This window comes from Chroicocephalus ridibundus, chromosome 21, assembly GCF_963924245.1.
Source record: "Chroicocephalus ridibundus chromosome 21, bChrRid1.1, whole genome shotgun sequence".
In the NCBI taxonomy this organism is placed as follows: Eukaryota; Metazoa; Chordata; class Aves; order Charadriiformes; family Laridae; genus Chroicocephalus; species Chroicocephalus ridibundus.
Window position 1 is genome coordinate 18,509 of NC_086304.1, and position 22,069 is coordinate 40,577.

The following is a 22,069-nucleotide window of genomic DNA, read 5'->3' on the forward strand; positions in this document are numbered from 1 at the left end:
GCTTTCCCTCCTGGCTCTTCGGGCGTGGGAGCTGTGGCCAGAGCCGCGGCCCTACCGGAAAATGCTTCGCAGGCTGGCGCGGCGGCGCCACGTGGGCGATGGTGTTGCCGAAGCTGACGGCCGCCGCAAAGCCCGCGGCCCCACGGGCTGTGGGGCCACGCGAGCGGCTGCCAAAGAGCTTTCCAACGAGGCACGGCTTTCCCTCCTTGGTCTTCGGGCGTGGGAGCTGTGGCCAGAGCCGCAGCCCTACCGGAAAATGCTTCGCAGGCTGGCACGGCGGAGCAAGGTGGGCGCCGGTGGCGCCGAGGCTGACGGCCGCCGCAAAGCCCGCAGCCCCATGGGCTGTGGGGCCACGCGAGCGGCTGCCAAAGAGCTTTCCAACGAGGCACGGCTTTCCCTCCTGGCTCTTCGGGCGTGGGAGCTGTGGCCAGAGCCGCGGCCCTACCGGAAAATGCTTCGCAGGTCTGCGCGGCGGCGCCAGGTGGGCGCAGGACGCGCCGAGGCTGACGGCTGCCGCAAAGCCCGCAGCCCCATGGTCTGTGGGGCCACGCGAGCGGCTGCCAAAGAGCTTTCCAATGAGGCACGGCTTTCCCTCCTGGCTCTTCGGGCGTGGGAGCTGTGGCCAGAGCCGCGACCCTACCGGAAAATGCTTCGCAGGCTGGCACGGTGGCGCCACGTGGGTGCCGGTGGCGCCGAGGCTGACGGCCGCTGCAAAGCCCGCAGCCCCACGGGCTGTGGGGCCACGCGAGCGGCTGCCAAAGAGCTTTCCAACGAGGCACGGCTTTCCCTCCTGGCTCTTCGGGCGTGGGAGCTGTGGCCAGAGCCGCGGCCCTACCGGAAAATGCTTCGCAGGCTGGCGCGGCGGCGCCACGTGGGCGACGGTGTTGCCGAAGCTGACGGCCGCCGCAAAGCCCGCAGCCCCACGGGCTGTGGGGCCACGCGAGCGGCTGCCAAAGAGCTTTCCAACGAGGCACGGCTTTCCCTCCTTGGTCTTCGGGCGTGGGAGCTGTGGCCAGAGCCGCGGCCCTACCGGAAAATGCTTCGCAGGCTGGCGCGGCGGTGCCACGTGGGCGCTGGTGTCGCCGAGGCTGACGGCCGCCGCGAAGCCCGCAGCCCCACGGGCTGTGGGGCCACGCGAGCGGCTGCCAAAGAGCTTTCCAACGAGGCATGGCTTTCCCTCCTGGCTCTTCGGGCGTGGGAGCTTTGGCCAGAGCCCCGGCCCTACCGGAAAATGCTTCGCAGGCTGGCGCGGCGGCGCCACGTGGGGGCCGGTGTCTCCGAAGCTGACGGCCGCCGCAAAGCCCGCAGCCCCACGGGCTGTTGAGCCACGCGAGCGGCTGCCAAAGAGCTCTCCAACGAGGCACGGCTTTCCCTCCTGGCTCTTCGGGCGTGGGAGCTGTGGCCAGAGCCGCGGGCCTACCGGAAAATGCTTCGCAGGCTGGCGCGGCGGCGCCAGGTGGGTGCCGGTGGCGCCGAGGCTGACGGCCGCTGCAAAGCCCGCAGCCCCACGGGCTGTGGGGCCACGCGAGCGGCTGCCAAAGAGCTTTCCAACGAGGCACGGCTCTCCCTCCTTGGTCTTCGGGCGTGGGAGCTGTGGCAAGAGCCGCGGCCCTAGCGGAAAATGCTTCGCAGGCTGGCGCGGCGGTGCCACGTGGGCGCTGGTGTCGCCGAGGCTGACGGCCGCCACAAAGCCCGCAGCCCCACGGGCTGTGGGGCCACGCGAGCGGCTGCCAAAGAGCTTTCCAATGAGGCACGGCTTTCCCTCCTGGCTCTTCGGGCGTGGGAGCTGTGGCCAGAGCCGCGACCCTACCGGAAAATGCTTCGCAGGCTGGCACGGCGGCGCCACGTGGGTGCCGGTGGCGCCGAGGCTGACGGCCGCTGCAAAGCCCGCAGCCCCACGGGCTGTGGGGCCACGCGAGCGGCTGCCAAAGAGCTTTCCAACGAGGCATGGCTTTCCCTCCTGGCTCTTCGGGCGTGGGAGCTGTGGCCAGAGCCGCGGCCCTACCGGAAAATGCTTCGCAGGCTGGCGCGGCGGCGCCACGTGGGCGACGGTGTTGCCGAAGCTGACGGCCGCTGCAAAGCCCGCAGCCCCACGGGCTGTGGGGCCACGCGAGCGGCTGCCAAAGAGCTTTCCAACGAGGCACGGCTTTCCCTCCTTGGTCTTCGGGCGTGGGAGCTGTGGCCAGAGCCGCGGCCCTACCGGAAAATGCTTCGCAGGCTGACGCAGCGGAGCAAGGTGGGCGCCGGTGGCCCCGAGGCTGACGGCCGCCGCAAAGCCCGCAGCCCCATGGTCTGTGGGGCCACGCGAGCGGCTGCCAAAGAGCTTTCCAATGCGGCACGGCTTTCCCTCCTGGCTCTTCGGGTGTGGGAGCTGTGGCGAGAGCCGCGGCCCTACCGGAAAATGCTTCGCAGGCTGGCTCGGCGGCGCCAGGTGGGCGCCGGTGGCGCCGAGGCTGACGGCCGCCGCAAAGCCCGCAGCCCCACGGGCTGTGGGGCCACGCGAGCGGCTGCCAAAGGGCTTTCCACCGAGGCGCGGATTTCCATCCTCGCTCTTCGGGCGTGGGAGCTGTGGCCAGAGCCGAGGCGCTACCGGAAAATGCTTCGCAGGCTGGCGCGGCGGCGCCACGTGGGCGCCGGTGTCGCCGAGGCTGATGGCCGCCGCAAAGCCCGCAGCCCCACGAGCTGTGGGGCCACGCGAGCGGCTGCCAAAGAGCTTTCCAATGAGGCACGGCTTTCCATCCTTGCTCTTCGGGCGTGGGAGCTGTGGCCAGAGCCGTGGCCCTACCAGAAAATGCTTCGCAGGCTGGCGCGGCGGCGCCAGGTGGGCGCCGGTGGCGCCGATGCTGACGGCCGCCGCAAAGCCCGCAGCCACACGGGCTGTGGGGCCACGCGAGCGGCTGCCAAAGGGCTTTCTAACGAGGCGCGGCTTTCTATCCTCGCTCTTCGGGCGTGGGAGCTGTGGCCAGAGCCGCGGCCCTACCGGAAAATGCTTCGCAGGCTGGCGCGGCGGCGCCACGTGGGCGACGGTGTTGCCGAAGCTGACGGCCGCCGCAAAGCCCGCAGCCCCACGGGCTGTGGGGCCACGCGAGCGGCTGCCAAAGAGCTTTCCAACGAGGCACGGCTTTCCCTCCTTGGTCTTCGGGCGTGGGAGCTGTGGCCAGAGCCGCGGCGCTACCGGAAAATGCTTCGCAGGCTGGCGCGGCGGTGCCACGTGGGTGCTGGTGTCGCCGAGGCTGACGGCCGCCGCAAAGCCCGCAGCCCCATGGGCTGTGGGGCCACGCGAGCGGCTGCCAAAGAGCTTTCCAACGAGGCACGGCTTTCCCTCCTTGGTCTTCGGGCGTGGGAGCTGTGGCCAGAGCCGCGACCCTACAGGAAAATGCTTCGCAGGCTGGCACGGCGGCGCCACGTGGGTGCCGGTGGCGCTGAGGCTGACGGCCGCTGCAAAGCCCGCAGCCCCACGGGCTGTGGGGCCACGCGAGCGGCTGCCAAAGGGCTGTCCAACGAGGCGCGGCTTTCCCTCCTGGCTCTTCGGGCGTGGGAGGTGTGGCCAGAGCCGCGGCCCTACAGGAAAATGCTTCGCAGGCTGGCGCGGCGGCGCCACGTGGGCGATGGTGTTGCCGAAGCTGACGGCCGCCGCAAAGCCCGCAGCCCCACGGGCTGTGGGGCCACGCGAGCGGCTGCCAAAGAGCTTTCCAACGAGGCACGGCTTTCCCTCCTTGGTCTTCGGGCGTGGGAGCTGTGGCCAGAGCCGCGGCCCTACCGGAAAATGCTTCGCAGGCTGGCACGGCGGAGCAAGGTGGGCGGCGGTGGCGCCGAGGCTGACGGCCGCCGCAAAGCCCGCAGCCCCATGGGCTGTGGGGCCACGCGAGCGGCTGCCAAAGAGCTTTCCAACGAGGCACGGCTTTCCCTCCTGGCTCTTCGGGCGTGGGAGCTGTGGCCAGAGCCGCGGCCCTACCGGAAAATGCTTCGCAGGCCTGCGCGGCGGCGCCAGGTGGGCGCAGGAGGCGCCGAGGCTGACGGCCGCCGCAAAGCCCGCAGCCCCATGGGCTGTGGGCCCACGCGAGCGGCTGCCAAAGAGCTTTCCAACGAGGCACGGCTTTCCCTCCTGGCTCTTCGGGCGTGGGAGCTGTGGCCAGAGCCGCGGCCCTACCGGAAAATGCTTCGCAGGCTGGCGCGGCGGCGCCACGTGGGCGACGGTGTTGCCGAAGCTGACGGCCGCCGCAAAGCCCGCAGCCCCACGGGCTGTGGGGCCACGCGAGCGGCTGCCAAAGAGCTTTCCAACGAGGCACGGCTTTCCCTCCTTGGTCTTCGGGCGTGGGAGCTGTGGCCAGAGCCGCGGCCCTACCGGAAAATGCTTCGCAGGCTGGCGCGGCGGTGCCACGTGGGTGCTGGTGTCGCCGAGGCTGACGGCCGCCGCAAAGCCCGCAGCCCCACGGGCTGTGGGGCCACGCGAGCGGCTGCCAAAGAGCTTTCCAACGAGGCATGGCTTTCCCTCCTGGCTCTTCGGGCGTGGGAGCTGTGGCCAGAGCCGCGGCCCTACCGAAAAATGCTTCGCAGGCTGGCACGGCGGCGCCACGTGGGTGCCGGTGGCGCCGAGGCTGACGGCCGCCGCAAAGCCCGCAGCCCCACGGGCTGTGGGGCCACGCGAGCGGCTGCCAAAGAGCTTTCCAACGAGGCACGGCTTTCCCTCCTGGCTCTTCGGGCGTGGGAGCTGTGGCCAGAGCCGCGGCCCTACCGGAAAATGCTTCGCAGGTCTGCGCGGCGGCGCCAGGTGGGCGCAGGACGCGCCGAGGCTGACGGCTGCCGCAAAGCCCGCAGCCCCATGGGCTGTGGGGCCACGCGAGCGGCTGCCAAAGAGCTTTCCAATGAGGCACGGCTTTCCCTCCTGGCTCTTCGGGCGTGGGAGCTGTGGCCAGAGCCGCGACCCTACCGGAAAATGCTTCGCAGGCTGGCACGGCGGCGCCACGTGGGTGCCGGTGGCGCCGAGGCTGACGGCCGCTGCAAAGCCCGCAGCCCCACGGGCTGTGGGGCCACGCGAGCGGCTGCCAAAGAGCTTTCCAACGAGGCACGGCTTTCCCTCCTGGCTCTTCGGGCGTGGGAGCTGTGGCCAGAGCCGCGGCCCTACCGGAAAATGCTTCGCAGGCTGGCGCGGCGGCGCCACGTGGGCGACGGTGTTGCCGAAGCTGACGGCCGCCGCAAAGCCTGCAGCCCCACGGGCTGTGGGGTCACGCGAGCGGCTGCCAAAGAGCTTTCCAACGAGGCACGGCTTTCCCTCCTTGGTCTTCGGGCGTGGGAGCTGTGGCCAGAGCCGCGGCCCTACCGGAAAATGCTTCGCAGGCTGGCGCGGCGGTGCCACGTGGGCGTTGGTGTCGCCGAGGCTGACGGCCGCTGGAAAGCCCGCAGCCCCACGGGCTGTGGGGCCACGCGAGCGGCTGCCAAAGAGCTTTCCAACGAGGCATGGCTTTCCCTCCTGGCTCTTCGGGCGTGGGAGCTGTGGCCAGAGCCGCGGCCCTACCGGAAAATGCTTCGCAGGCTGGCGCGGCGGCGCCAGGTGGGGGCCGGTGTCTCCGAAGCTGACGGCCGCCGCAAAGCCCGCAGCCCCACGGGCTGTTGAGCCACGCGAGCGGCTGCCAAAGAGCTCTCCAACGAGGCACGGCTTTCCCTCCTGGCTCTTCGGGCGTGGGAGCTGTGGCCAGAGCCGCGACCCTACAGGAAAATGCTTCGCAGGCTGGCACGGCGGCGCCACGTGGGTGCCGGTGGCGCCGAGGCTGACGGCCGTCGCAAAGCCCGCAGCCCCATGGTCTCTGGGGCCACGCGAGCGGCTGCGAAAGAGTTTTCCAACGAGGCACGGCTTTCCCTCCTGGCTCTTCGGGTGTGGGAGCTGTGGCGAGAGCCGCGGCCCTACCGGAAAATGCTTCGCAGGCTGGCTCGGCGGCGCCAGGTGGGCGCCGGTGGCGCCGAGGCTGACAGCCGCCGCAAAGCCCGCAGCCCCACGGGCTGTGGGGCCACGCGAGCGGCTGCCAAAGGGCTTTCCACCGAGGCGCGGCTTTCCATCCTCGCTCTTCGGGCGTGGGAGCTGTGGCCAGAGCCGAGGCGCTACCGGAAAATGCTTCGCAGGCTGGCGCGGCGGCGCCACGTGGGCGCCGGTGTCGCCGAGGCTGATGGCCGCCGCAAAGCCTGCAGCCCCACGAGCTGTGGGGCCACGCGAGCGGCTGCCAAAGAGCTTTCCAATGAGGCACGGCTTTCCATCCTTGCTCTTCGGGCGTGGGAGCTGTGGCCAGAGCCGTGGCCCTACCAGAAAATGCTTCGCAGGCTGGCGCGGCGGCGCCAGGTGGGCGCCGGTGGCGCCGATGCTGACGGCCGCCGCAAAGCCCGCAGCCCCACGGGCTGTGGGGCCACGCGAGCGGCTGCCAAAGGGCTTTCTAACGAGGCGCGGCTTTCTATCCTCGCTCTTCGGGCGTGGGAGCTGTGGCCAGAGCCGCGGCCCTACCGGAAAATGCTTCGCAGGCTGGCGCGGCGGCGCCACGTGGGCGCCGGTGTCGCCGAGGCTGACGGCCGCCGCAAAGCCCGCAGCCCCACGAGCTGTGGGGCCACGCGAGCGGCTGCCAAAGAGCTTTCCAACGAGGCACGGCTTTCCCTCCTGGCTCTTCGGGCGTGGGAGCTGTGGTCAGAGACGCGGCCCTACCCGAAAATGCTTCGCAGGCTGGCGCGGCGGCGCCACGTGGGCGTCGGTGGCGCCGAGGCTGACATCCGCCGCAAAGCCCGCAGCCCCACGGGCTGTGGGGCCACGCGAGCGGCTGCCAAAGAGCTTTCCAACGAGGCACGGCTTTCCCTCCTGGCTCTTCGGGCGTGGGAGCTGTGGCCAGAGCCGCGGCCCTACCGGAAAATGCTTCGCAGGCTGGCGCGGCGGCGCCACGTGGGCGCCGGTGGCGCCGAGGCTGACGGCCGCCGCAAAGCCCGCAGCCCCACGGGCTGTGGGGTCACGCGAGCGGCTGCCAAAGAGCTTTCCAACGAGGCACGGTTTTCCCTCCTGGCTCTTCGGGCGTGGGAGCTGTGGCCAGAGCCGCGGCCCTACCGGAAAATGCTTCGCAGGCTGACGCAGCGGAGCAAGGTGGGCGCCGGTGGCGCCGAGGCTGACGGCCGCCGCAAAGCCTGCAGCCCCATGGTCTGTGGGGCCACGCGAGCGGCTGCCAAAGAGCTTTCCAACGAGGCACGGCTTTCCCTCCTTGGTCTTCGGGCGTGGGAGCTGTGGCCAGAGCCGCGGCCCTACCGGAAAATGCTTCGCAGGCTGGCACGGCGGCGCCACGTGGGCGCCGGTGGCGCCAAGGCTGACGGCCGCCGCAAAGCCCGCAGACCCACGGGCTGTGGGGCCACGCGAGCGGCTGCCAAAGAGCTTTCCAATGCGGCACGGCTTTCCCTCCTTGGTCTTCGGGCGTGGGAGCTGTGGCCAGAGCCGCGGCCCTACCGGAAAATGCTTCGCAGGCTGGCGCGGCGGCGCAAAATGGGCGCCGGTGGCGCCGAGGCTGACGGCCGCCGCAAAGCCTGCAGCCCCATGGTCTGTGGGGCCACGCGAGCGGCTGCCAAAGAGCTTTCCAACGAGGCACGGCTTTCCCTCCTGGCTCTTCGGGTGTGGGAGCTGTGGCGAGAGCCGCGGCCCTACCCGAAAATGCTTCGCAGGCTGGCGCGGCGGCGCCAGGTGGGCGCCGGTGGCGCCGAGGCTGACGGCCGCCGCAAAGCCCGCAGCCCCACGGGCTGTGGGGCCACGCGACCGGCTGCTAAAGGGCTTTCCACCGAGGCGCGGCTTTCTATCCTCGCTCTTCGGGCGTGGGAGCTGTGGCCAGAGCCGCGGCCCTACCGGAAAATGCTTCGCAGGCTGGCGCGGCGGCGCCAGGTGGGCGCCGGTGTCGCCGAGGCTGACGGCCGCCGCAAAGCCCGCAGCCCCACGAGCTGTGGGGCCACGCGAGCGGCTGCCAAAGAGCTTTCCAACGAGGCACGGCTTTCCCTCCTGGCTCTTCGGGCGTGGGAGCTGTGGTCAGAGACGCGGCCCTACCCGAAAATGCTTCGCAGGCTGGCGCGGCGGCGCCACGTGGGCGTCGGTGGCGCCGAGGCTGACAGCCGCCGCAAAGCCCGCAGCCCCACGGGCTGTGGGGCCACGCGAGCGGCTGCCAAAGAGCTTTCCAACGAGGCACGGCTTTCCCTCCTGGCTCTTCGGGCGTGGGAGCTGTGGCCAGAGCCGCGGCCCTACCGGAAAATGCTTCGCAGGCTGGCGCGGCGGCGCCACGTGGGCGCCGGTGGCGCCGAGGCTGACGGCCGCCGCAAAGCCCGCAGCGCCACGGGCTGTGGGGTCACGCGAGCGGCTGCCAAAGAGCTTTCCAACGAGGCACGGTTTTCCCTCCTGGCTCTTCGGGCGTGGGAGCTGTGGCCAGAGCCGCGGCCCTACCGGAAAATGCTTCGCAGGCTGACGCAGCGGAGCAAGGTGGGCGCCGGTGGCGCCGAGGCTGACGGCCGCCGCAAAGCCTGCAGCCCCATGGTCTGTGGGGCCACGCGAGCGGCTGCCAAAGAGCTTTCCAACGAGGCACGGCTTTCCCTCCTGGCTCTTCGGGCGTGGGAGCTGTGGCCAGAGCCGCAGCCCTACCGGAAAATGCTTCGCAGGCTGGCACGGCGGCGCCACGTGGGCGCCGGTGGCGCCAAGGCTGACGGCCGCCGCAAAGCCCGCAGCCCCACGGGCTGTGGGGCCACGCGAGCGGCTGCCAAAGAGCTTTCCAATGCGGCACGGCTTTCCCTCCTTGGTCTTCGGGCGTGGGAGCTGTGGCCAGAGCCGCGGCCCTACCGGAAAATGCTTCGCAGGCTGGCGCGGCGGCGCAAAATGGGCGCCGGTGGCGCCGAGGCTGACGGCCGCCGCAAAGCCTGCAGCCCCATGGTCTGTGGGGCCACGCGAGCGGCTGCCAAAGAGCTTTCCAACGAGGCACGGCTTTCCCTCCTGGCTCTTCGGGTGTGGGAGCTGTGGCGAGAGCCGCGGCCCTACCGGAAAATGCTTCGCAGGCTGGCGCGGCGGCGCCAGGTGGGCGCCGGTGGCGCCGAGGCTGACGGCCGCCGCAAAGCCCGCAGACCCACGGGCTGTGGGGCCACGCGAGCGGCTGCCAAAGGGCTTTCTACCGAGGCGCGGCTTTCCATCCTCGCTCTTCGGGCGTGGGAGCTGTGGCCAGAGCCGAGGCGCTACCGGAAAATGCTTCGCAGGCTGGCGCGGCGGCGCCACGTGGGCGCCGGTGTCGCCGAGGCTGATGGCCGCCGCAAAGCCCGCAGCCCCACGGGCTGTGGGGCCACGCGAGCGGCTGCCAAAGAGATTTCCAACGAGGCACGGCTTTCCCTCCTGGCTCTTCGGGCGTGGGAGCTGTGGCCAGAGCCGCGGCCCTACCGGAAAATGCTTCGCAGGCTGGCGCGGCGGCGCAAAATGGGCGCCGGTGGCGCCGAGGCTGACGGCCGCCGCAAAGCCCGCAGCCCCACGGGCTGTGGGGCCACGCGAGTGGCTGCCAAAGGGCTTTCTAACGTTGCGCGGCTTTCTATCCTCGCTCTTCGGGCGTGGGAGCTGTGGCCAGAGCCGCGGCCCTACCGGAAAATGCTTCGCAGGCTGGCGCGGCGGCGCCAGGTGGGCGCCGGTGTCGCCGAGGCTGACGGCCGCCGCAAAGCCCGCAGCCCCACGAGCTGTGGGGCCACGCGAGCGGCTGCCAAAGAGCTTTCCAACGAGGCACGGCTTTCCCTCCTGGCTCTTTGGGCGTGGGAGCTGTGGTCAGAGACGCGGCCCTACCCGAAAATGCTTCGCAGGCTGGCGCGGCGGCGCCACGTGGGCGTCGGTGGCGCCGAGGCTGACGGCCGCCGCAAAGCCCGCAGCCCCACGGGCTGTGGGGCCACGCGGGCGGCTGCCAAAGAGCTTTCCAACGAGGCACGGCTTTCCCTCCTGGCTCTTCGGGCGTGGGAGCTGTGGCCAGAGCCGCGGCCCTACTGGAAAATGCTTCGCAGGCTGGCGTGGCGGCGCCAGGTGGGCGCCGGTGGCGCCGAGGCTGACGGCCGCCGCAAAGCCCGCAGCCCCATCGTCTGTGGGGCCACGCGAGCGGCTGCCAAAGAGCTTTCCAACGAGGCACGGCTTTCCCTCCTGGCTCTTCGGGCGTGGGAGCTGTGGCCAGAGCCGCGCCCCTACCGGAAAACGCTTCGCAGGCTGGCGTGGCGGCGCCAAGTGGGCGCCGGTGGCGCCGAGGCTGACGGCCGCCGCAAAGCCCGCAGCCCCATCGTCTGTGGGGCCACGCGAGCGGCTGCCAAAGAGCTTTCCAACGAGGCACGGCTTTCCCTCCTGGCTCTTCGGGTGTGGGAGCTGTGGCCAGAGCCGCGGCCCTACCGGAAAATGCTTCGCAGGCTGGTGCGGCGGCGTCACGTGGGCGCTGGTGGCTCCGAGGCTGACGGCAGCCGCAAAGCCCGCAGCCCCACGGGCTGTGGGGCCACGCGAGCGGCTGCCAAAGAGCTTTCCAATGAGGCATGGCTTTCCATCCTTGCTCTTCGGGCGTGGGAGCTGTGGCCAGAGCCGTGGCCCTACCAGAAAATGCTTCGCAGGATGGCGCGGCGGCGCCAGGTGGGCGCCGGTGGCGCCGAGGCTGACGGCCGCCGCAAAGCCCGCAGCCCCACGGGCTGTGGGGCCACGCGAGCGGCTGCCAAAGGGCTTTCTAACGAGGCGCGGCTTTCTATCCTCGCTCTTTGGGCGTGGGAGCTGTGGCCAGAGCCGCGGCCCTACCGGAAAATGCTTCGCAGGCTGGCGTGGCGGCGCCAGGTGGGCGTCGGTGGCGCCAAGGCTGACGGCCGCGGCAAAGCCCGCAGCCCCACGGGCTGTGGGGCCACGCGAGCGGCTGCCAAAGAGCTTTCCAACGAGGCACGGTTTTCCCTCCTGGCTCTTCGGGCGTGGGAGCTGTGGCCAGAGCTGCGGCCCTACCGGAAAATGCTTCGCAGGCTGGCGCGGCGGCGCCAGGTGGGCGCCGGTGTCGCCGAGGCTGACGGCCGCCGCAAAGCCCGCAGCCCCATGGGCTGTGGGGTCACGCGAGCGGCTGCCAAAGAGCTTTCCAACGAGGCACGGCTTTCCCTCCTGGCTCTTCGGGCGTGGGAGCTGTGGCCAGAGCCGCGGCCCTACCGGAAAATGCTTCGCTGGCTGGCGCGGAGGCGCCAGGTGGGCGCCGGTGGTGCCGAGGCTGACGGCCGCTGCAAAGCCCGCAGCCCCACGGGCTGTGGGGCCACGCGAGCGGCTGCCAAAGAGCTTTCCAACGAGGCATGGCTTTCCCTCCTGGCTCTTCGGGCGTGGGAGCTGTGGCCAGAGCCGCGGCCCTACCGGAAAATGCTTCGCAGGCTGATGCAACGGAGCAAGGTGGGCGCCGGTGGCGCCGAGGGTGACGGCCGCCGCAAAGCCCGCAGCCCCACGGGCTGTGGGGCCACGCGAGCCGCTGCCAAAGAGCTTTCCAACGAGGCACGGCTTTCCCTCCTGGCTCTTCGGGCGTGGGAGCTGTGGCCAGAGCCGCGGCCCTACCGGAAAATGCTTCGCAGGCTGGCGCGGCGGCGCCAGGTGGGCGCCGGTGGCGCCGAGGCTGACGGCCGCCGCAAAGCCCGCAGCCCCACGGGCTGTGGGGCCACGCGAGCGGCTGCCAAAGAGATTTCCAACGAGGCACGGCTTTCCCTCCTGGCTCTTCGGGCGTGGGAGCTGTGGCCAGAGCCGCGCCCCTACCCGAAAATGATTCGCAGGCTGGCACGGCTGCGCCACGTGGGCGCCGGTGGCGCCGAGGCTGACGGCCGCCGCAAAGCCCGCAGCCCCACGGGCTGTGGGGCCGCGCGAGCGGCTGCCAAAGAGCTTTCCAACGAGGCACGGCTTTCCCTCCTGGCTCTTCGGGCGTGGGAGCTGTGGCCAGAGCCGCGGCCCTACCGGAAAATGCTTTGCAGGCTGGCGCGGCGGTGCCACGTGGGCGCCGGTGGCGCTGAGGCTGACGGCCGCCGCAAAGCCCGCAGCCCCATGGGCTGTGGGGTCACGCGAGCGGCTGCCAAAGAGCTTTCCAACGAGGCACGGCTTTCCCTCCTGGCTCTTCGGGCGTGGGAGCTGTGGCCAGAGCCGCGGCCCTACCCGAAAATGCTTCGCAGGCTGGCGCGGCGGCGCCTCGGGGGCGCCGGTGGCGCCGAGGCTGACGGCCGCTGAAAAGCCCGCAGCCCCACGGGTTGTGGGGCCACGGGAGCGGCTACCAAAGAGCTTTCCAATGAGGCACGGCTTTCCCTCCTGGCTCTTCGGGCGTGGGAGCTGTGGCCAGAGCCGAGGCGCTACCGGAAAATGCTTCGCAGGCTGGCGCGGCGGCGCCACGTGGGCGCCGGTGTCGCTGAGGGTGATGGCCGCCGCAGAGCCCGCAGCCCCACGGGCTGTGGGGCCACACGAGCAGCTGCCAGAGAGCTTTCCAACGAGGCACGGCTTTCCCTCCTGGCTCTTCGGGCGTGGGAGCTGTGGCCAGAGCCGCGGCCCTACAGGAAAATGCTTCGCAGGCTGGCGCGGCGGCGACTCGGGGGCGCCGGTGGCGCCGAGGCTGACGGCCGCTACAAAGCCCGCAGCCCCATGGGCTGTGGGGTCACGCGAGCGGCTGCCAAAGATCTTTCCAACGAGGCACGGCTTTCCCTCCTGGCTTTTCGGGCATGGGAGCTGTGGCCAGAGCCGCGGGCCTACCCGAAAATGCTTCGCAGGCTGGCGCGGCGGCGCCTCGGGGGGGCCGGTGGCGCCCAGGCTGACGGCCGCCGCAAAGCCCGCAGCCCCACGGGCTGTGGGGCCACGCGAGCGGCTGCCAAAGGGCTGTCCAACGAGGCGCGGCTTTCCATCCTCGCTCTTCGGGCGTGGGAGCTGTGGCCAGAGCCGCGGCCCTACCGGAAAATGCTTCGCAGGCTGGCGCGGCAGCGCCACGTAGGCGCCGGTGGTGCCGAGGCTGACGGCCGCCGCAAAGCCCGCAGCCCCACGGGCTGTGGGGCCACGCGAGCGGCTGCCAAAGAGCTTTCCAACGAGGCACGGCTTTCCCTCCTGGCTCTTCGGGCGTGGGAGCTGTGGCCAGAGCCGCGGCCCTAGCGGAAAATGCTTCGCAGGCTGACGCAGCGGAGCAAGGTGGGCGCCGGTGGCGCCGAGGCTGACGGCCGCCGCAAAGCCCGCAGCCCCATGGTCTGTGGGGCCACGCGAGCGGCTGCCAAAGAGCTTTCCAACGAGGCACGGCTTTCCCTCCTGGCTCTTCGGGTGTGGGAGCTGTGGCCAGAGCCGCGGCCCTACCGGAAAATGCTTCGCAGGCTGGCACGGCGGCGCCACGTGGGCGCCGGTGGCGCCAAGGCTGACGGCCGCCGCAAAGCCCGCAGCCCCACGGGCTGTGGGGCCACGCGAGCGGCTGCCAAAGAGCTTTCCAATGCGGCACGGTTTTCCCTCCTTGGTCTTCGGGCGTGGGAGCTGTGGCCAGAGCCGCGGCCCTACCGGAAAATGCTTCGCAGGCTGGCGCGGCGGCGCAAAATGGGCGCCGGTGGCGCCGAGGCTGACGGCCGCCGCAAAGCCCGCAGCCCCATGGTCTGTGGGGCCACGCGAGCGGCTGCCAAAGAGCTTTCCAACGAGGCACGGCTTTCCCTCCTGGCTCTTCGGGTGTGGGAGCTGTGGCGAGAGCCGCGGCCCTACCGGAAAATGCTTCGCAGGCTGGCTCGGCGGCGCCAGGTGGGCGCCGGTGGCGCCGAGGCTGACGGCCGCCGCAAAGCCCGCAGCCCCACGGGCTGTGGGGCCACGCGAGCGGCTGCCAAAGAGCTTTCCAACGAGGCACAGCTTTCCCTCCTGGCTCTTCGGGCGTGGGAGCTGTGGCCAGAGCCGTGGCCCTACCAGAAAATGCTTCGCAGGCTGGCGCGGCGGCGCCAGGTGGGCGCCGGTGGCGCCGAGGCTGACAGCCGCTGCAAAGCCCGCAGCCCCATGGGCTGTGGGGCCACGCGAGCGGCTGCCAAAGGGCTTTCTAACGAGGCGCGGCTTTCTATCCTCGCTCTTCGGGCGTGGGAGCTGTGGCCAGAGCCGCGGCCCTACCGGAAAATGCTTCGCAGGCTGGCACGGCGGCGCCACGTGGGCGCCGGTGGCGCCAAGGCTGACGGCCGCCGCAAAGCCCGCAGCCCCACGGGCTGTGGGGCCACGCGAGCGGCTGCCAAAGAGCTTTCCAATGCGGCACGGCTTTCCCTCCTTGGTCTTCGGGCGTGGGAGCTGTGGCCAGAGCCGCGGCCCTACCGGAAAATGCTTCGCAGGCTGGCGCGGTGGCGCAAAATGGGCACCGGTGGCGCCGAGGCTGACGGCCGCCGCAAAGCCCGCAGCCCCATGGTCTGTGGGGCCACGCGAGCGGCTGCCAAAGAGCTTTCCAACGAGGCACGGCTTTCCCGCCTGGCCCTTCGGGCGTGGGAGCTGTGGCCAGAGACGCGGCCCTACCCGAAAATGCTTCGCAGGCTGGCGCGGCAGCGCCAGGTGGGCGCCGGTGGCGCCGAGGCTGACGGCCGCCGCAAAGCCCGCAGCCCCACGGGCTGTGGGGCCACGCGAGCGGCTGCCAAAGAGCTTTCCAACGAGGCACGGCTTTCCCTCCTGCCTCTTCGGGCGTGGGAGCTGTGGCCAGAGCTGCGGCCCTACCCGAAAATGCTTCGCAGGCTGGCACGGCGGCGCCACGTGGGCGCTGGTTGCGCCAAGGCTGACGGCCGCCGCAAAGCCCGCAGCCCCACGGGCTGTGGGGCCACGCGAGCGGCTGCCAAAGAGCTTTCCAACGAGGCACGGTTTTCCCTCCTGGCTCTTCGGGCGTGGGAGCTGTGGCCAGAGCCGCGGCCCTACCGGAAAATGCTTCGCAGGGTGGCGCGGCGGCGCAAAATGGGCGCCGGTGGCGCCGAGGCTGACGGCCGCCTCAAAGCCCGCAGCCCCACGGGCTGTGGGGCCACGCGAGCGGCTGCCAAAGGGCTTTCCAACGAGGCACGGCTTTCCCTCCTGGCTCTTTGGGCGTGGGAGCTGTGGTCAGAGACGCGGCCCTACCCGAAAATGCTTCGCAGGCTGGCGCGGCGGCGCCAGGTGGGTCCCGGTGGCGCCAAGGCTGACGGCCGCCGCAAAGCCCGCAGCCCCACGGGCTGTGGGGCCACGCGAGCGGCTGCCAAAGGGCTTTCCAACGAGGCACGGCTTTCCCTCCTGGCTCTTCGGGCGTGGGAGCTGTGGCCAGAGCCGCGGCCCTACCGGAAAATGCTTCGCAGGCTGGCGCGGCGGCGCCACGTGGGCGCCGGTGGCGCGGAGGCTGACGGCCGCCGCAAAGCCCGCAGCCCCACGGGCTGTGGGGCCACGCGAGCGGCTGCCAAAGAGCTTTCCAATGAGGCACGGCTTTCCATCCTTGCTCTTCGGGCGTGGGAGCTGTGGCCAGAGCCGTGGCCCTACCAGAAAATGCTTCGCAGGATGGCGCGGCGGCGCCAGGTGGGCGCCGGTGGCGCCGAGGCTGACGGCCGCCGCAAAGCCCGCAGCCCCACGGGCTGTGGGGCCACGCGAGCGGCTGCCAAAGGGCTTTCTAACGAGGCACGGCTTTCTATCCTCGCTCTTTGGGCGTGGGAGCTGTGGCCAGAGCCGCGGCCCTACCGGAAAATGCTTCGCAGGCTGGCGTGGCGGCGCCAGGTGGGCGCCGGTGCGCCAAGGCTGACGGCCGCGGCAAAGCCCGCAGCCCCACGGGCTGTGGGGCCACGCGAGCGGCTGCCAAAGAGATTTCCAACGAGGCACGGCTTTCCCTCCTGGCTCTTCGGGCGTGGGAGCTGTGGCCAGAGCTGCGGCCCTACAGGAAAATGCTTCGCAGGCTGGCGCGGCGGCGCAAAATGGGCGCCGGTGTCGCCGAGGCTGACGGCCGCCGCAAAGCCCGCAGCCCCATGGGCTGTGGGGTCACGCGAGCGGCTGCCAAAGAGCTTTCCAACGAGGCACGGCTTTCCCTCCTGGCTCTTCGGGTGTGGGAGCTGTGGCCAGAGCCGCGGCCCTACCCGAAAATGCTTCACAGGCTGGCGTGGCGGCGCCAGGTGGGCGCCGGTGCGCCAAGGCTGACGGCCGCGGCAAAGCCCGCAGCCCCACGGGCTGTGGGGCCACGCGAGCGGCTGCCAAAGAGATTTCCAACGAGGCACGGCTTTCCCTCCTGGCTCTTTGGGCGTGGGAGCTGTGGCCAGAGCTGCGGCCCTACCGGAAAATGCTTCGCAGGCTGATGCAGCGGAGGAAGGTGGGCGCCGGTGGCGCCGAGGCTGACGGCCGCCGCAAAGCCCGCAGCCCCACGGGCTGTGGGGCCACGCGAGCGGCTGCCAAAGAGCTTTCCAACGAGGCACGGCTTTCCCTCCTGGCTCTTCGGGCGTGGGAGCTGTGGCCAGAGCCGCGGCCCTACCGGAAAATGCTTTGCAGGCTGGCGCGGCGGTGCCACGTGGGCGCCGGTGGCGCTGAGGCTGACGGCCGCCGCAAAGCCCGCAGCCCCATGGGCTGTGGGGTCACGCGAGCGGCTGCCAAAGAGCTTTCCAACGAGGCACGGCTTTCCCTCCTGGCTCTTCGGGCGTGGGAGCTGTGGCCAGAGCCGCGGCCCTACCCGAAAATGCTTCGCAGGCTGGCGCGGCGGCGCCTCGGGGGCGCCGGTGGCGCCGAGGCTGACGGCCGCTGCAAAGCCCGCAGCCCCACGGGTTGTGGGGCCACGGGAGCGGCTACCAAAGAGCTTTCCAATGAGGCACGGCTTTCCCTCCTGGGTCTTCGGGCGTGGGAGCTGTGGCCAGAGCCGAGGCGCTACCGGAAAATGCTTCGCAGGCTGGCGCGGCGGCGCCACGTGGGCGCCGGTGTCGCTGAGGGTGATGGCCGCCGCAGAGCCCGCAGCCCCACGGGCTGTGGGGCCACGCGAGCAGCTGCCAAAGAGCTTTCCAACGAGGCACGGCTTTCCCTCCTGGCTCTTCGGGCGTGGGAGCTGTGGCCAGAGCCGCGGCCCTACAGGAAAATGCTTCGCAGGCTGGCGCGGCGGCGACTCGGGGGCGCCGGTGGCGCCGAGGCTGACGGCCGCTAAAAAGCCCGCAGCCCCACGGGCTGTGGGGCCACGCGAGCGGCTGCCAAAGAGCTTTCCAATGCGGCACGGTTTTCCCTCCTTGGTCTTCGGGCGTGGGAGCTGTGGCCAGAGCCGCGGCCCTACCGGAAAATGCTTCGCAGGCTGGCGCGGCGGCGCAAAATGGGCGCTGGTGGCGCCGAGGCTGACGGCCGCCGCAAAGCCCGCAGCCCCATGGTCTGTGGGGCAACGCGAGCGGCTGCCAAAGAGCTTTCCAACGAGGCACGGCTTTCCCTCCTGGCTCTTCGGGTGTGGGAGCTGTGGCGAGAGCCGCGGCCCTACCGGAAAATGCTTCGCAGGCTGGCTCGGCGGCGCCAGGTGGGCGCCGGTGGCGCCGAGGCTGACGGCCGCCGCGAAGCCCGCAGCCCCACGGGCTGTGGGGCCACGCGAGCGGCTGCCAAAGAGCTTTCCAACGAGGCACGGCTTTCCCTCCTGGCTCTTCGGGCGTGGGAGCTGTGGCCAGAGCCGTGGCCCTACCAGAAAATGCTTCGCAGGCTGGCGCGGCGGCGCCAGGTGGGCGCCGGTGGCGCCGAGGCTGACGGCCGCCGCAAAACCCGCAGCCCCATGGGCTGTGGGGCCACGCGAGCGGCTGCCAAAGGGCTTTCTAACGAGGCGCGGCTTTCTATCCTCGCTCTTCGGGCGTGGGAGCTGTGGCCAGAGCCGCGGCCCTACCGGAAAATGCTTCGCAGGCTGGCGCGGCGGCGCTAGGTGGGCGCCGGTGTCGCCGAGGCTGACGGCCGCCGCAAAGCCCGCAGCCCCACGGGCTGTGGGGTCACGCGAGCGGCTGCCAAAGAGCTTTCCAACGAGGCACGGCTTTCCCTCCTGGCTCTTCGGGCGTGGGAGCTGTGGCCAGAGCCGCGGCCCTACCGGAAAATGCTTCGCAGGCTGGCACGGCGGCGCCACGTGGGCGCCGGTGGCGCCGAGGCTGACGGCCGCCGCAAAGCCCGCAGCCCCACGGGCTGTGGGGCCACGCGAGCGGCTGCCAAAGAGCTTTCCAATGCGGCATGGCTTTCCCTCCTGGCTCTTCGGGCGTGGGAGCTGTGGCCAGAGCCGCGGCCCTACCGGAAAATGCTTCGCAGGCTGATGCAGCGGAGCAAGGTGGGCGCCGGTGGCGCCGAGGCTGACGGCCGCCGCAAAGCCCGCAGCCCCACGGGCTGTGGGGCCACGCGAGCCGCTGCCAAAGATCTTTCCAACGAGGCACGGCTTTCCCTCCTGGCTCTTCGGGCGTGGGAGCTGTGGCCAGAGCCGCGGCCCTACCGGAAAATGCTTCGCAGGCTGGCGCGGCGGCGCCAGGTGGGCGCCGGTGGCGCCGAGGCTGACGGCCGCCGCAAAGCCCGCAGCCCCACGGGCTGTGGGGCCACGCGAGCGGCTGCCAAAGAGATTTCCAACGAGGCACGGCTTTCCCTCCTGGCTCTTCGGGCGTGGGAGCTGTGGCCAGAGCCGCGCCCCTACCCGAAAATTATTCGCAGGCTGGCACGGCTGCGCCACGTGGGCGCCGGTGGCGCCGAGGCTGACGGCCGCCGCAAAGCCCGCAGCCCCACGGGCTGTGGGGCCACGCGAGCGGCTGCCAAAGAGCTTTCCAACGAGGCACGGCTTTCCCTCCTGGCTCTTCGGGCGTGGGAGCTGTGGCCAGAGCCGCGGCCCTACCGGAAAATGCTTTGCAGGCTGGCGCGGCGGTGCCACGTGGGCGCCGGTGGCGCTGAGGCTGACGGCCGCCGCAAAGCCCGCAGCCCCATGGGCTGTGGGGTCACGCGAGCGGCTGCCAAAGAGCTTTCCAACGAGGCACGGCTTTCCCTCCTGGCTCTTCGGGCGTGGGAGCTGTGGCCAGAGCCGCGGCCCTACAGGAAAATGCTTCGCAGGCTGGCGCGGCGGCGCCTCGGGGGCGCCGGTGGCGCCGAGGCTGACGGCCGCTGCAAAGCCCGCAGCCCCACGGGTTGTGGGGCCACGGGAGCGGCTACCAAAGAGCTTTCCAATGAGGCACGGCTTTCCCTCCTGGGTCTTCGGGCGTGGGAGCTGTGGCCAGAGCCGAGGCGCTACCGGAAAATGCTTCGCAGGCTGGCGCGGCGGCGACTCGGGGGCGCCGGTGGCGCCGAGGCTGACGGCCGCTACAAAGCCCGCAGCCCCATGGGCTGTGGGGTCACGCGAGCGGCTGCCAAAGATCTTTCCAACGAGGCACGGCTTTCCCTCCTGGCTTTTCGGGCATGGGAGCTGTGGCCAGAGCCGCGGGCCTACCCGAAAATGCTTCGCAGGCTGGCGCGGCGGCGCCTCGGGGGGGCCGGTGGCGCCCAGGCTGACGGCCGCCGCAAAGCCCGCAGCCCCACGGGCTGTGGGGCCACGCGAGCGGCTGCCAAAGGGCTGTCCAACGAGGCGCGGCTTTCCATCCTCGCTCTTCGGGCGTGGGAGCTGTGGCCAGAGCCGCGGCCCTACCGGAAAATGCTTCGCAGGCTGGCGCGGCAGCGCCACGTGGGCGCCGGTGGTGCCGAGGCTGACGGCCGCTGCAAAGCCCGCAGCCCCACGGGCTGTGGGGCCACGCGAGCGGCTGCCAAAGAGCTTTCCAACGAGGCACGGCTTTCCCTCCTGGCTCTTCGGGCGTGGGAGCTGTGGCCAGAGCCGCGGCCCTACCCGAAAATGCTTCGCAGGCTGGCGCGGCGGCGCCTCGGGGGCGCCGGTGGCGCCGAGGCTGACGGCCGCTGCAAAGCCCGCAGCCCCACGGGTTGTGGGGCCACGGGAGCGGCTACCAAAGAGCTTTCCAATGAGGCACGGCTTTCCCTCCTGGGTCTTCGGGCGTGGGAGCTGTGGCCAGAGCCGAGGCGCTACCGGAAAATGCTTCGCAGGCTGGCGCGGCGGCGCCACGTGGGCGCCGGTGTCGCTGAGGGTGATGGCCGCCGCAGAGCCCGCAGCCCCACGGGCTGTGGGGCCACGCGAGCAGCTGCCAAAGAGCTTTCCAACGAGGCACGGCTTTCCCTCCTGGCTCTTCGGGCGTGGGAGCTGTGGCCAGAGCCGCGGCCCTACAGGAAAATGCTTCGCAGGCTGGCGCGGCGGCGACTCGGGGGCGCCGGTGGCGCCGAGGCTGACGGCCGCTACAAAGCCCGCAGCCCCACGGGCTGTGGGGCCACGCGAGCGGCTGCCAAAGAGCTTTCCAATGCGGCACGGTTTTCCCTCCTTGGTCTTCGGGCGTGGGAGCTGTGGCCAGAGCCGCGGCCCTACCGGAAAATGCTTCGCAGGCTGGCGCGGCGGCGCAAAATGGGCGCTGGTGGCGCCGAGGCTGACGGCCGCCGCAAAGCCCGCAGCCCCATGGTCTGTGGGGCCACGCGAGCGGCTGCCAAAGAGCTTTCCAACGAGGCACGGCTTTCCCTCCTGGCTCTTCGGGTGTGGGAGCTGTGGCGAGAGCCGCGGCCCTACCGGAAAATGCTTCGCAGGCTGGCTCGGCGGCGCCAGGTGGGCGCCGGTGGCGCCGAGGCTGACGGCCGCCGCAAAGCCCGCAGCCCCACGGGCTGTGGGGCCACGCGAGCGGCTGCCAAAGAGCTTTCCAACGAGGCACGGCTTTCCCTCCTGGCTCTTCGGGCGTGGGAGCTGTGGCCAGAGCCGTGGCCCTACCAGAAAATGCTTCGCAGGCTGGCGCGGCGGCGCCAGGTGGGCGCCGGTGGCGCCGAGGCTGACGGCCGCCGCAAAGCCCGCAGCCCCATGGGCTGTGGGGCCACGCGAGCGGCTGCCAAAGGGCTTTCTAACGAGGCGCGGCTTTCTATCCTCGCTCTTCGGGCGTGGGAGCTGTGGCCAGAGCCGCGGCCCTACCGGAAAATGCTTCGCAGGCTGGCGCGGCGGCGCTAGGTGGGCGCCGGTGTCGCCGAGGCTGACGGCCGCCGCAAAGCCCGCAGCCCCACGGGCTGTGGGGTCACGCGAGCGGCTGCCAAAGAGCTTTCCAACGAGGCACGGCTTTCCCTCCTGGCTCTTCGGGCGTGGGAGCTGTGGCCAGAGCCGCGGCCCTACCCGAAAATGCTTCGCAGGCTGACGCAGCGGAGCAAGGTGGGCGCCGGTGGCGCCGAGGCTGACGGCCGCCGCAAAGCCTGCAGCCCCATGGTCTGTGGGGCCACGCGAGCGGCTGCCAAAGAGCTTTCCAACGAGGCACGGCTTTCCCTCCTGGCTCTTCGGGCGTGGGAGCTGTGGCCAGAGCCGCGGCCCTACCGGAAAATGCTTCGCAGGCTGGCACGGCGGCGCCACGTGGGCGCCGGTGGCGCCGAGGCTGACGGCCGCCGCAAAGCCCGCAGCCCCACGGGCTGTGGGGCCACGCGAGCGGCTGCCAAAGAGCTTTCCAATGCGGCATGGCTTTCCCTCCTGGCTCTTCGGGCGTGGGAGCTGTGGCCAGAGCCGCGGCCCTACCGGAAAATGCTTCGCAGGCTGATGCAGCGGAGCAAGGTGGGCGCCGGTGGCGCCGAGGCTGACGGCCGCCGCAAAGCCCGCAGCCCCACGGGCTGTGGGGCCACGCGAGCCGCTGCCAAAGAGCTTTCCAACGAGGCACGGCTTTCCCTCCTGGCTCTTCGGGCGTGGGAGCTGTGGCCAGAGCCGCGGCCCTACCGGAAAATGCTTCGCAGGCTGGCGCGGCGGCGCCAGGTGGGCGCCGGTGGCGCCGAGGCTGACGGCCGCCGCAAAGCCCGCAGCCCCACGGGCTGTGGGGCCACGCGAGCGGCTGCCAAAGAGATTTCCAACGAGGCACGGCTTTCCCTCCTGGCTCTTCGGGCGTGGGAGCTGTGGCCAGAGCCGCGCCCCTACCCGAAAATTATTCGCAGGCTGGCACGGCTGCGCCACGTGGGCGCCGGTGGCGCCGAGGCTGACGGCCGCCGCAAAGCCCGCAGCCCCACGGGCTGTGGGGCCACGCGAGCGGCTGCCAAAGAGCTTTCCAACGAGGCACGGCTTTCCCTCCTGGCTCTTCGGGCGTGGGAGCTGTG